The sequence below is a fragment of the Bactrocera tryoni genome, chromosome 3 (assembly GCF_016617805.1).
Source record: "Bactrocera tryoni isolate S06 chromosome 3, CSIRO_BtryS06_freeze2, whole genome shotgun sequence".
Lineage (NCBI taxonomy): Eukaryota > Metazoa > Arthropoda > Insecta > Diptera > Tephritidae > Bactrocera > Bactrocera tryoni.
The window spans coordinates 73,122,875-73,137,396 of NC_052501.1; the positions used below are offsets into that span (position 1 = coordinate 73,122,875).

General features: G+C 30.1%; 1 protein-coding gene across 5 annotated transcripts in view; it reads right to left on the reverse strand.

The window, feature by feature from the left end:
* Nucleotides 1-14,522, reverse strand: part of LOC120770517 (general transcriptional corepressor trfA) — a 56,270-nt gene that overhangs the window by 20,823 nt on the left and 20,925 nt on the right. Inside the window, exon 1 of one of the 5 annotated variants that reach the window (XM_040098058.1) lies at nt 1,697-1,783. The exons of 2 other annotated variants lie outside the window; for them this stretch is intronic. The gene's annotated coding sequence lies outside the window, so the exon portion shown is untranslated. Of the gene's footprint in view, nt 1-1,270; nt 1,422-1,450; nt 1,527-1,696; nt 1,784-14,522 lie in introns of those variants that run through there. 2 more of the 5 variants (XM_040098057.1, XM_040098059.1) reach the window with 2 other exon arrangements.

Sequence of the window (14,522 nt, forward strand, 5' to 3'; positions counted from 1 at the left end):
ACTGGTATAAGTACAATAAACTGGTATTTTACTATTAGAAATAAAATACCAATCAATCGTACCACTCGCTTAATCTGGTATAAAAATGCAAGTCTTATAATTATAAAATATGATATAAAATAGGCTTTGAGAGTAGAAAATCGAACTGGTATAAACACAATTAAATGATAGGATTAAATAATCGAGAAAATACCGAGTGGTTAGAGCACTGACTTTAACTGAAATAACGATGATAATCTGATTATATAATACATATAATAATTAGTCTTGCCAATTATGAAATATGCTTTAATATAATCTTTAAAAATAGTGCATAGAAAAAATAACTGGTATAATTCCAAATTCCACGCGCACAATTTGGTATAAAAATACAAGTTTTATGATATAAAATAATATATTCTTGCAGAGTAGCGAATTGAACAAAATAATGGTATAAATACAATATGCTGGTATGATATAATAACAAATAACTGTTACACTTGAGTTAAAGCTAAATTCGAAGCGATCAAACTACTTGCATACAGTGGTATAAAAAATAAAATTCTAACAATAACTGGTATAAGCACAATAAACTGTTAGACTTAAATTAAAGATTTAATTGCAAGCGAACACAGCACTCGCAAAATCTTTGGGAGTAACGAATCTAACAAAAAACTGGTATAAATAAAACGTTTCATATAATGAGTATGTGACTGGTATAAAATAAACTGTTGGACTAAATTAAAGATGAAATTCCAAGCGATCACAGCACTCGCATAATCTGGTATCAAAATAGAAATTTTACAATCACTGGTATAAGTACATTAAACTGTTAGACTTAAATTAAAGATATAATTGCAAGCGAACACAGCACTCGCAAAATCTTTGGGAGTAACGAATCTAACAAAAAACTGGTATAAATAAAACGTTTCATATAATGAGTATGTGATTGGTATAAAATAAACTGTTAGACTAAATTAAAGATGAAATTCCAAGCGAACACAGCACTCGCATAAACTGGTATAAAATAATCGCATAATCTTTGAGAGCAACGAATCGAACAAAAAATTGTTATAAATCAAAAAAATCGTATAATGATGCATAACTTGCATTGAGCTCTACTGTATAACTTTGCTGTTGCAATAGCTTGAGTAAATTTTGCGACAACGGAACAGAGCTCAGGCTTGAGAAGCTGGAGAAGAAAATTTCTAATAAATTCAGACTACGGAAAAGGCATTTGGCGTTTTTCATATCTAAACATTTTGCAACAAAGTAATGGCTTTGTGCTCACAATTATTTTTTCTTAACTTATTTTCAAGAATCAAGCAACCTTGAGCTTATTTGCAATTGGGCTGCCAGTTTTCGGCTACAATTAACACTGTTTATTTACGCGTTGTATAACTAACACGCATTTAGTGTATTATTCATAATATACATATATATTTTCATATATTTATTTGCATATATTTACTTATTTGCTCATTATTCACTACTTATCACTTGTGTTTACTTGGTAAGGCACGAAAACAAAAAAAAATGATACCAAAAAAAAAATTTTTTTTTAGTTTTTTATTATTTTTTGTTTATTATTGTAATTTTGTATAATTTTTTTTTAGTTTTTTATTATTTTTAATTTATTTTTTTTTAATATTTCAATCTTGTTTTATTTTTTCTTAGTTTTTACGCGCACATTCCGAACTGAATTTAAATGACTCACTCTTGAACAGCGTCTACGGCACACTAACTCACTGCCTTACTGACATATATCAAGCGCACCGCGAATAAATACAAAGCTTGCGCGCCATTCACGCCAAACAAACTGTACCTCGGCTATGAGTTGGCGCTGCTTATATATGTATATACATACGTGTGTGTGTGTTTAAATTTAGAGCTGGTTCCTTAACTGGCGCACACAGCTACAGCTCATGGCAGGCAAGTCACAGTTAGTTAGTTGTGGAGTGGCGAGTAGGCATGCTGCCAGGTAGGTAGGTAGGCCAACAGGCAGACAAACACAGCCTGTTGTGGGTTTGGCGCTGGTAATGAAAAAACAAAAAAAAAAAAAACAACAATGCAACTGTGTTTAATAAATGCAATTGCACACTGCGCCAAGTCTGTCGCATTGTTGCAACTCCCACACACCCCGCAGCGTTTAGCACATTATTATCGCAGTAGCTGCAGACAGTGTGCGCTTAAAAACTATTGACTTATCACATGTTTACTTAAAGGTCTGTATTTTTTTTTTTCAAATATGTACTTACATATATGTTTGTATACTTAACAAATATAAGTAATCACTATAATTGGCTGTATATTTTGTCAAATGCGCATAAGTATTTAAGCCGTTTACCGTTTTTGTGTCCATTTTTAAGTCAGACAATAGCTGGTTGTGGTCATTTTTCGTTGTTTGTTATTGTAGCGCAATGTAAGTTGGCATTAAAAATTGTTTAAATAGCAAATTAAAAGGCTTGTATCATGCACATGCATGTTTGTGCGTGTACGCGCAGCCTTTCGGTAAGCCAACAACACACGAATTGCTTTTGATGCAATGAAAGTCGCTCATACGCCGTGTAGCCTGTGCGAGCGCGGTGTATAGGCAGTCAGTGCGCGTGATTCAATTGCCTATTGTGTGTGTTTGCTTTTTGTTCACTCGTGGGTCATACGCATGCAAAGCAAGTCCGTGCATAGCCTTGCGTGATTTAATTTGCCAAATTGTTTTGATTAATTGCAAAAATTTGATTGAAGTGGAAACTGAGAAATAATATTTAAAGTACTTTTTTTTATTTTTCGTATTTTTTTAACAACAAATGTTGAAAAAAAATATTTTTTTTTAAAAACACCAAAAAATTTTTTTTATTTTTTAATGAACTAAAAAAATTAATAGTTTTAATTATAGTTTTAATCAATTAATTTAATTTAATTAATAGTTTTAATTTTTATTTAAAAAAGGTATTTAAAAAAATATAATATTTAAAAAATCATATAAAAATAATTTTAATTTTTTTTAGTTATTTTTAATATTTTTTATTAGTTTTAAAAAAATAAAAGTTAAAATTAATCTTTTAATTACTTTGAAAAAATTATATTAAGATTTAAACAAATTTTACTAAAAAAATAGTTAAAAAAAACAGTAAATTAAAAAAGAAATAGTAAATTAAAATTTAGCAAATTTTTTTACTATTTGTTCCTCCCAAAAAACAACAAAAAGGTGCTGCCTTTGTAATAAATCAAATTAAGCGCGCGCAAAAATAAAGAAATAGCAACTAAATAATTAGAAAAAAAAGCAAATAAAAGTCGCAAAAAAAAGTATATTCAAACGCTTAACAACAATTCAAAGTTTTCAAGGTTAAGCCACACCGCACAAAAACACAATACAACTACCCCGCGCCGGCCCCGACCCGCCTTCTAAACCACTTTGCTCCAGTTATGAAAGAGTCTAAAGTCATTCGCTTGATTGGTATGTTGCCGCACGTCGGCAATTATCTATTTACCTGCTTCATGCTAACTTATGCGCACACACACACTCATAGTATTTGAAAAGACAGCGAAACGCACACGAATAACGACGTGGCCGCCTGGGAACGGCAATGACGCTGATTTACGCTCATTTCAAGTCAAGTAGAAATAAGTTGGAGCTATGCGAAGTATGCACAGACGCAAGCTTAACAATGCACACAGATTCATGCATACATATGTATGTATATGAAAGTATATAGTTATGTATGTATATATTATACTGTGTGCACATGTTTTGCCAAAAATAATAAAAAAAACGGAAAGAATCTCAAAGTTGAGTTTTTTATGGAATTTGGAATAAAGAAAAAAATTTCAAAACAGTAAAATTTTGTAATTAGAAAATTTTTGAAATTATTTTTTTTTTTTAATTTAGTATTTTCTGAGGATTTTTTTGTTAAAAAGTTATTGTAACTTTAGAAATATTTTAGAAACAAAAATTTATACAAAATTTTTGAAATAAATTTTTTTTAATCGCAAAACTTAATATAAGCATTAGTATGAAAAAAATAAACTATGGCATAATTTTAGAAATTAAATATTATTATTGTTTTTGTTTACTGAAGACATAAATTCGTTAATTCCAAATTTTTGAAATTTTTGTGTTTTTTTTATAAAACCATTTCTAAACACTTCGAAAATTTAATATGAGAATGTAGGAATTAAAAAAAAATATTTAAAAAACTTATGTTCAAAATAAATAATTTGTTTATTTTTAATTTTTTTTTTTTTGAAATAAATACTTTTGTTCAAAAACTTTATAATTTTTTTCATTATTTTTTTTTAATTTTTTTTGAACAAATTAATTCAAAATAATTAAACTTTATAATTTTTATGTTAATATTTTTTATTTTCGAAAACAAATGATTTTGTTCAAAAACATAATTTTTTACATTATTTTTTATTTTTGAAACATTTTTTTTTTTGTTGGAAAATTGTTTTTGTTGAAAAATTGCTTTTGTTTTCTAAGATTGACGTCCATACATATTACTTTATTTTACATTTTTTTTTCAAAAAATTATTGTTTTCGAAATCAATATTGCCTAAAAATTTTTTCTTATTTACTAAGATTGACGATCAGAAAAATCTTGTTATTTTTTATTTTTTTTTTTTCAAAAGGTTTTTTCAAAATTTTCACAATAACCCTGTGTTCTTAATTGTTAAATAAAGTACATTTTCAAAATAAACATCTTATTAAAATTTTGTTAAAACATTTTTTAAATACTTCAGTATTAAATCTTTTAACTGAAAAATTATTAGATTTTTTAATAAATTTTAATAATTCGAGAAAAGTATTAAAAGTATTATGCAAGTTTTGGATCAAAATTTTTTGAATACTTTATTATTCAGTTTGTTTGATTGAAATCTTATTAACTCGTTAAAAAGTAATATGAAAATTTTGAACAAAAAATTTTAAATGATTTTCATAGAAAATTGTTTTTTTTTATATCGAATATTTTTTAATTAACTTTTTTTCCAATAGTATACAATAAAACCATATTTTAAAATATTTTTTTAAATACTATGTTTGATGAACACAAAAATTGTATTTTTTATTTAAAATTTTTTTTAACGATAACACTGTGTTTTCAATTCTTAAAAAAAATAAATTTTCGAAATTAAAATCTTATTAAAATTTTATTAAAATATTTCTTAAATACTTCAGTATTAAATTTTTTTGATTGAGGAGCATTTACAAAAAAATTATTATTTAAATTGTGGAATTAAATTAAATTTTTAAATTTTCTAAATTTTAGTAATCTATTTTTGTGACATACAATCATTCGTACAAAACTTCATTCAAAATTTTCAATTAAAAATTTGCTATTTGGTTTTTATAAAATCTTATTTGTATTAATTAATTTATTAATAAAATTTTTTAATGCAAATATTTTTTAAAGCAAAAAAGCCTTATTTTTTTATTTTAAAACTAGAATTTTGATAATATTTGTTACATTTTTATGTATACAAAAAATATTCAAAACTTTTATTGAAAATTAATAAATTTTAAAAATAATTTTTAATAAAAATTTTTTATTAATTTCGTTATTAAATAATAAATAAATTCATATGATATGATAAAATTTTTAATAAAGTTTAATATATACATACATATATATAAAAAAATACAAAATTTTTATGGAAAACTAAAAAATTGTACAAAAAAAAAATTTAATAAAAATTTCACTTAATTTCATTCCTAAAATAATAAATAAAAGTAAAATTTTCATTAAAGTCAATAAGAAATTTTTTATTCAAAATTTTCAATTTTTTTACGAATTCCAAAAACTTTAATAACAAGTTGTTATTAGATTTTTTTTAAATTTTTGCAATAAAAGTTCTCTTAAATAAAATTTTAGTTACACATAAAATTTAAAAAATGAATTTGTGCGAAAAAGATATGCTCCAGTGAAATTTTAATAATTCATAAGAGCATAATTAAAAATAAGAACATTTTTTAAATAAAAAAGTTCTTGAAAATTATACATTTTTTATATTAATTCGGTAATTAGTAACAAAATTAATAAAAAAATGCACAAAATAGATAAAAACAATATTAAAAAAATTTGTTTTTGAAAAGTATTTTTTGATATTATTTTAATTTTTTTGAATATTTTTTATAATTATTATTCTTTTTATTATTACAATTAATTTTAGTTTCTATTTTATTTTATTTTTAATTACTAAAATTATTTTTTTTATATTTTTTTTATATTAAAATATAAATTTCTTATTTCAATCATTTTTCAAATAAAAAAATTTACAAATATTTGTGTACATATTTTGTTTTTGTTTTATTTATTTTTTATTTTTTTTTTTTTGATAATTTATTTTTTACTTTGTTTACTCAAAATTGTCCAAATAGAAAACACTTTAGCTACTTACTTACGTCAATGGTCAGCGCATTCCGCGACAAGCGCCATAGATAAGTAAATTCTCAATTGAAATTTAGCACATAGATAACGGTACAATTTACAAAAATACCCATAATACAATAAGTGTGTCATAAAGTCTTACGTACCATAAATAGTCAGACATACATATACATATATCTATTTAGTTTAAAGGCAATAATTATTGTGGGGGACGGATATTTACGAGAACACGCGTCAGACTTGTGCAAACAATCAAGCTCCTCTTCTCCAATAATTCAATATTTGCCGAAGACAGCGGAGTAATGGCGAACAGACCATTTGTCTTTCACCTAAGCGCCACACCACAGTTATGACCGTTATTAAAACTGCTTAATGACAATAATTTGTTTGCGTTTTGGCCGTTATTTACCAGCTTAAGCTTTTCTCTGCGTCTGTTAGGCGCTTCTTTTGTGCCAGCGCTGCGTCGATTATAAAATGTAATAACATTCAACTATTTATGAACGCGATTTGTGGGTGCGAAAGTTAATGAGAAAGTTAAAAACAGAATGCACTTAAGCGACTGCGCCTTTAATTGTTGGCACACAATAGACTTGTTTCACATTATAATTATTTTTCGTTTTTTTTTTTAGATTTTAAACCAACACTTTGTATACTTAATATCAGATAATTAAAATCTCATTTCATACTTTCGTTAATTCATGGCGAGTCACATCGAAGCGAAACGAATTACCTAAGTGAAATCAAATTAGTATAATTAATTTGAACTATTTTTGTATATAAATATATGTAAATTGTGTGAAAGTGATTTTTTAATTGTCCGTAAAAAAAATTGAAAAATACTAACCCTTCTGTACAATTAATTTGATTTGCTGCTCGTGCGAAAAAATCTTTAAAATTATTGCAAAAGAAGATGAGCGATTAAAATCATGGAGGAGAGCATGCTTGAGTTTTCAAATGCAGCAATATTTAATAATTATTTTTTTCAGGCATGTTTAAGCGGCAAATTTTAACCCTTGAATGTCCAACTTGGTTATTTTTTTTGTAATTTTCTTTAGAATTTTTTCGTAAGGGAAAACTCGTTTTAATAAATTTTAGCCTCTCAAAGTAATGGCAATAGTACGTCGTACTAAAATATATTGTGGTGCAAACTTAGGGTTAAAATATAAATATAAATATTATAAATGCATAATTTAGGGTTAAAATTGCCTTTCACAAATTTTCATATATTTCAAAGATGTTCCTCGAATATTTTTGCTCACGCTTTTAACCCTTCAAAACTGAGGGAAAAGTCGAAAACCCTATAAAATATGTGTGTCTATATTAGAGTCGGTCAATTTTTTCTCTAGAAAATCGCGTATGAAGCAAATATTCTACAGGTCATACTGAACAACTTTGCCTTAGAGACTATGGGGCTAAAACTCCGTGAATCATTCTGAACAACTTTGCCTTAGAGACTATGGAGCCAAAACCGATTTCGAGTCAGGAAATTTTAAGGCGAAGTTTAAAAAATCTCAATAATTGGTGGTATAGAAGGTATGTGATATAGTTGACCGATCTAGCGGATTCCGACATATCAATATGCATAAGCAATATACCATAAAAATGCAACTACTTATTAGCTTTCATTCGGATATCTCAAAAACAGAAGAAAAGTCTTTGTAATCCCCAAAAAACTTAACCTTAAAAATCGCTGGCTTGAAACCGGTTTTAGAACAATAGTCTCTTAGGCAAATTTTTGCAGAATGATCCTTAGAACATTTCCCGCATATGTGGGTTTCCGTTTGCTTTGGGTTCTTATAAATTGACCCGCTCTAATGTATATTTAAATGATTTTTGAGATATGACTCAGAAATTTTGCACATGTTCCTTTCCTTCTAAGTAGTTGATAATTTTTGGAAACCGCTAATATCGGACAACTATATCATATAGCTGCCATACAAGCTGAACAATCAAAATGAAGTTTTTGTATGAAAAACTTTTTTATTTAAGGAGATATCTTCACGAAATTTGGCACGGATTACTTTCTAAAGCAATGGTTTCTACTCCGAAGCAATCTTTTATATCAGAACACTATATCATATAGCCGCCATACAAACTGAACTATCAAAATGAAGTTCTTGTATGAAAAACTTTTTTATTTAACGAGATATCTTCATGAAATTTGGCATGGATTACTTTCTAAAGAAATGGTTTCTACTCCGAAGCAATCTTTTATATCAGAACACTATATCATATACCTGCCATACAAACTGAACAATCAAAATAAAGTTCTTGTAAGAAAAACTTTTTTATTTGACGAGATATCTTCACGAAATTTGATATAAATTATTGTCCAAGGCAAAGCTACGATAGCTGAAAAAATTTTCCAAATCGAACGACTATATCACATAGCTGTCATACAAACTGAACTATCAACCATCGAAGTTCCAGTTTTTTCTTGCTTTCTGTGTATTTAAAACAATATACATACATACTTGTTTGCACAACCCAGTTCTGTAATTAAAAAAGTATATATATTTACATAACATATACACCACATTGTTCGTTATTTTTAGCATGCACTGTTAACTTTCTTTAAAGCTGCAGTAAACACATTTCAACAATTAAACGCATTTATTTCAAATAGCTCGAAAATATGGATGTTTTTGTGGCAGATAAGTGGCGAAATGGATATCGCACAAACTGCCAGTTGAATAACCCTTTCTTATTGTTTGTTGTATTCACAATTTTTTTGCTATTTTTACGCACAACTGTTTGCTACTTTACGCCAACGCTTCTGCGCTAAAACATCTTTTAATTGGCGAAACAAATGAGTTGTGAAATATATTTAACAAAAATGCAGGGAAAACAATAATTTCTATTTTTTGTAAATATTTTTAAAATTATTTAATAACTATAAGTAAAAAATTCCAAACATGCCTTAGAGAGCTTTAGTTGTTCAGTTTTCGTTTATCAAAATGTCTGTCAAACAAATTAAATAAGCGCTGACTTATGTGGCTTTTAAACCCGTTAAACCGTTGGAGCGCTATTTTTTTACTAAAATTGGCGTCGCCAGAATTTGGCTTTTTAACTGGTATTACAATAAACATAATTATAAGAGTCATACCTGAAACCTAAATGCCCAGATGAAATAGTATAAATATTTTTATAATGTCATAAACCAGCGCAGTGATTGCCAAATAGAAGGGCAAGCTTCCACTTACATATATTTTAGACTGTCAAGGCATATATGTTACTTTTAAGTATCTAAGTATGTTCTTATCTTTGCGATTTTTTTTAAATTGCATTATAAAGTATGGAAATCAATGCAGGAGATCAAATATTGACTTTTAGATAAACACCAAATATTTTATAGCGGAATAATTTTAAATTGTGGCAAAAAGAAAAATATGCGAAAGTCATTTGCAAAACCAACATCATTAAGTGATAAAAAAAGTGTTCACACATCAAATTTTAATGAGATTGTTATCATTGCTTTGTTGTTTACACTAGATATCAATGATTAGCAAAATATTGTGTCACATTTTATAACGATGCAGACTGTTACGGTGCCGGCGAAGACAGAAATTGGCAGTATTTTTTCGTATGAGTATACTCTCTATTATACTCCTACTGCTATGAGTGAAAACTAATAAGACTTTGTTCATAATTTTAAAATTCTTAATTTATGCTTCAAAGTCTACATATGTATGTCGTCCCCTCAAAGTAATCCCCTTGGTCACAAAACACCTAGACCGTGGAGAGTCGTTTCGGCGCCGTCCGCAGCAACTCGGACCGACGTATGGAACGACTTGGCGCATTTTACGTCGAGATCTTAAATTGAAAGCGTACAAAATACAGCTTGTGCAAGAACTGATGCCGCTTGACCTACGCAAGCGACATCGCTTCGCTCTATGGACTCATGAAAAGTTCCAAGAAGATCCGACATTTTCGAGCGAAAGTTTGTTCAGCGATGAGGCCCATTTCTGGCTCAATGGGTAGGTAAACGAGCAAAATCGCCGCATTTGGGACGAAGAACAAACTGAAGAGCTTCAAGAGGAGCCATTTCGTTCAGAAAACACAATGGTTTGGTGTGATTTGTGAGCCCGTGGAACAATCGGTCCATATTTCTTCAGAAATTATGCCGGTGAGATCGTTACTGTAATGGCGACCGTTACTGTGCCATGATAACCGGCTATTTTATGCCTGAAACTGAAGTTCCTCATATTGGCGATATTTGGTGTCAACACGATGGCGCCACTTTCCACACATTGCATCAATCAATGGATTTATTGAGACGGTGAGCAGATTATTTCACATTTTGGTTCAGTCGATTGGCCACCAAAATAGTGTGATATCACACAGGAAAAAGTCTAATCCTGAGGGGGGAAATGTAAAATTTAAAGTATATGCGGACAATCCCACTTCGATTCAGATCTTGAAGCAAAACATCACGCGTGTCATTCGCCAGTTACCAGTCGAAACGATTGAACGAGTCATCGAAAATTGGACTCAACGGATGGAACATCTAAAACGTAGTCACGGTCAGCACTTGAAATGGGTAATCTTCAAAAAACAAAAGTATCAAATAATGTTCTTTCGAATGATAATAAACATTCATCATTAAATTTGAAGTTTCTGTGTTTTTTCTATAAAAAAGTAAAGAACCTCGAGATAGATCACCCTTTACAATTTATTTCGATTATAACCAATAATTGTCGAACTGAGAATTTCACAGCACAGAGGTCTCAAGCATCTCGTTTAAGGGATACTGAACATACTCTCTCTTTTTTCTAGCTTTTTTAAAGAGTCAGAGGTAGACTTATGTTTATTTTTTTACCCAAAGAGCAAAGTTATTTTTGTTTAGTCTTATTTATGACTATCTACAAAAGTTCTATAAAATCTAAGTCTAATAAAATCTATGAGTTGATGCAAAACTCTTCTCGAAAATGCAGAGAATTTATTTAACTTGTCTTAAAAACCATTTTTTTTTTCATTCTTGAACATTTAGCTAACCAACCTTGGTAACAATATTGGGCCATAGACTGTTCACAACGTTCAAACGGCTCAAGAGATTAGGTTAGGTTAAGTTAAGATGTCGATCCTAACAGGAGTCCTACATGGATCTTACATGGACAGCTTAGAACGTTGGTCCGTTGTGGAACTTAAAACTCTTATATAATAGATCTTAAGACCCTCACAAATCGACAAAGCGCTTTAGATCTGTCATAAATTTGTTGAGACGAGTGTAGAGTATCCAACGTTTCTTTTTAATTTTACAAACTTCGTGTCAAACTTATGTGATAAGGGGGAGTTCAGTGTATAAAAAGTAATGATATATTCTAAAAATAGTTCACCACATGCTCCAAGCGCATATTTTTCCAATTTAGTGCGTATATTTATTAATAATTTTCGCTTCCACACACATTCATTGGCATTTATGGCATAATAATGATCAACTCATGACCAGCGCCAAAGCAGCTTGACGCCAAAGAGCGGCGTATAGGAGGAAGTACGAGGTTCAAAGTACCCAGAGGAAAAAGCACAAACGTTATGTATGAATGTAGTGTGTGAGAGAAAACCATAAACTGACATAAACGGCATATTAAAATCGAAACAATAAAACAAAATAATAATAACAACAACACGTCGGCTGCAAGCTGTAGTAGATAAGACACCACAAGCGACGATAGCAAAGCCAGAAATCAAAGAAATGGAAATTTGAGTTGATGTGAGCATAAACACACACATATAGGGTATATGTTTTATGTGGATAATACTTATTAAATATTGCTGTTGAAATTTAGCCGTTACTCGCTTATAAGACACCCTCAAACTGTTCACAGGGTGTCTGTGTGTGAAACCTTAAGCTGGCTTAGAGTTCAAACGAAGCTTTAACGGAGTGGCGACGGCATAAGTTAATAATGAAATGAAGTTCAATGACGTTTAACCGCTATATCAACGTTGTATTTGCATGTGTGTGTGTGCGTTTTTATTTCACACATTTAAGTGAATTAATTAAAAACCACAGCTTTACCGGTTGCATGTTCAAAACAAAAAGAGCGTCACAAATCGAAAGTATTTACACGCACTTCCCTTTCAAGCTTTTTCTCTGTGTGAGTGAGAAAAAATGCAAATGACAGACGACAAATCGGTAAAAGTCATATTAGTCGAATTTATTGCATTTCAATTATGCTTTTTTATTAATTTTTTATTTTATGCATCTCATTATTGGACTTTTACTTTCTCAGTAATAGAAATTATGCAGGGAATTTGAAATAGATTTTCAATACTTTTTACTTTTACTTTATTATTTATTGCCAATATTTTCAAAAGTGACATAAGAAACGGTTGCACCGAAGCTATAATACGCTTGACTAGTACAAAAGATTCCTTATATAACTTCGTTGTGACCGGACAGTTTGTATGGCAGCTATATGTTATAGTGATTCGATCTGAACAATTTTTTCAGAGATAGTACCGCTGTTTTGGACAATATTCAGTGTCAAATTTCGTAAACATATCTTCTTAAATGAAAAAGTTTTCCATACTAACACTTGTTTCCGATCGTTCAGTTCGTAAGGCAGCTATATGCTATAGTGGTCCGATCACAACGATTCCTTCGAAGATTACACTGATGTCTTAGACAATAATACGTGCCAAATTTCGTAGACATTGTCCTCAACTGAACAAGTTGTTCATACAAGCATTTGTTTGCGATCGTTCAGTTTGTATGGCAGCTATATGTTATAGTGGTCCGATCACAGCAATTTCCTCGGAGATTACATTAATATCTTTGACAGTAACCCACGCCAATTTTCCTTAAGATATCTCGTCAAATAAAAGAGTTTTCTATACAAACACTTCATACCGATCGTTCGGTTCGTATGGCAGCTATACGCTATAGTGGTCCGATCACAACAGTTTCTTGGGATATTACACTAATGTCTTCGACGGTAGCCCATGTCAATATTCGTGAAGAACTCTCTTCAAATGAAAAAGTTTTCCATACAAACACTTGTTTCCGATCGTTCAGTTCGTAAGGCAGCTATATGCTATAGTGATCCTATATCTGCGATTCCCAAGTATTAGCAGCTTCTTGAAACGAAAAGGACGTGTGCAAAATTTCATATGGATATCTCAAAAACGGGGGACTAGTCTCTCTTTCGACAGGCAAAGATCAAGTTCTATGAGTCTCTCATCATCCCCGTCCGACTATTTGGTGCCGAGGCATAGACGATCACAACATCTGAAAAGTCGACGTTACGTGTTTTCGAGAAAAAGGTGCTACGGAAAATTTATGGCTCTTTACGCATTGGCAGCGAATACCGCAGTTGATGTAACGATGAGCTGTACGAGATATAAGACGATATTGACATAGTTCAGCGAATTAAAAGACAGCGTGGTCGCCTCGTCCAAATGGACGCAGTAGCCGACGGGGAAGCAGGGGAAGACCTCCACTCCGTTGCAAGGACCAGATGGAGACGGACCTCGCTTGAGTGTCCAAAGCAGAAGGAAGAACGACTGACACGCCGTTGCCTAAGTCAATATAAGTTGATAAAGACACCTTGAATGATCAATACAGTCGAGACAAAATTACAATAAAATATAAATATATACCCTAGGTAAAATAAGATTTTGCAAAATATATACAAATATAAACCTTAAACTAAAACGAGTTAAGCTATTTTCATATATTATCAGTAATTTTTAACAGTGAAAACGTTCTGAAGTTGTCCGAGATATCGGACGAACATCATGAAACAAAAGACTGAAGTCAAAGCACTACCGTCTAAAAAAAAGAAAGGAGGGCTAGGAGAACGGTGTAGCAAGGTGACTAGACAGGATATCTCCTGTTAAATGTAAGTAAACAGTCTAGTTTACTAACATGGTTTAGAAGTTGAAGACCCATATGGGATCACAAGTGCCACGTTGGATCAAGTAGACAATTCGTAAATAAAGTTCTACCACGACACAATTTTCAGGACCACAATGTGGGTCTCTCATCATCAAAAGTTCAGCTATGGTTCAAAATCATGAACGAAGACAAAAACCGATGAAATAACACTTGGGTTTTTTTTTTGAAAATTTTGCAGAAGACTACGATACACTCTGGAATGTGGGCAGTGTCAAAAAAATTATAAGATAGCATGATAAGTTACACTAATTTTATGGATA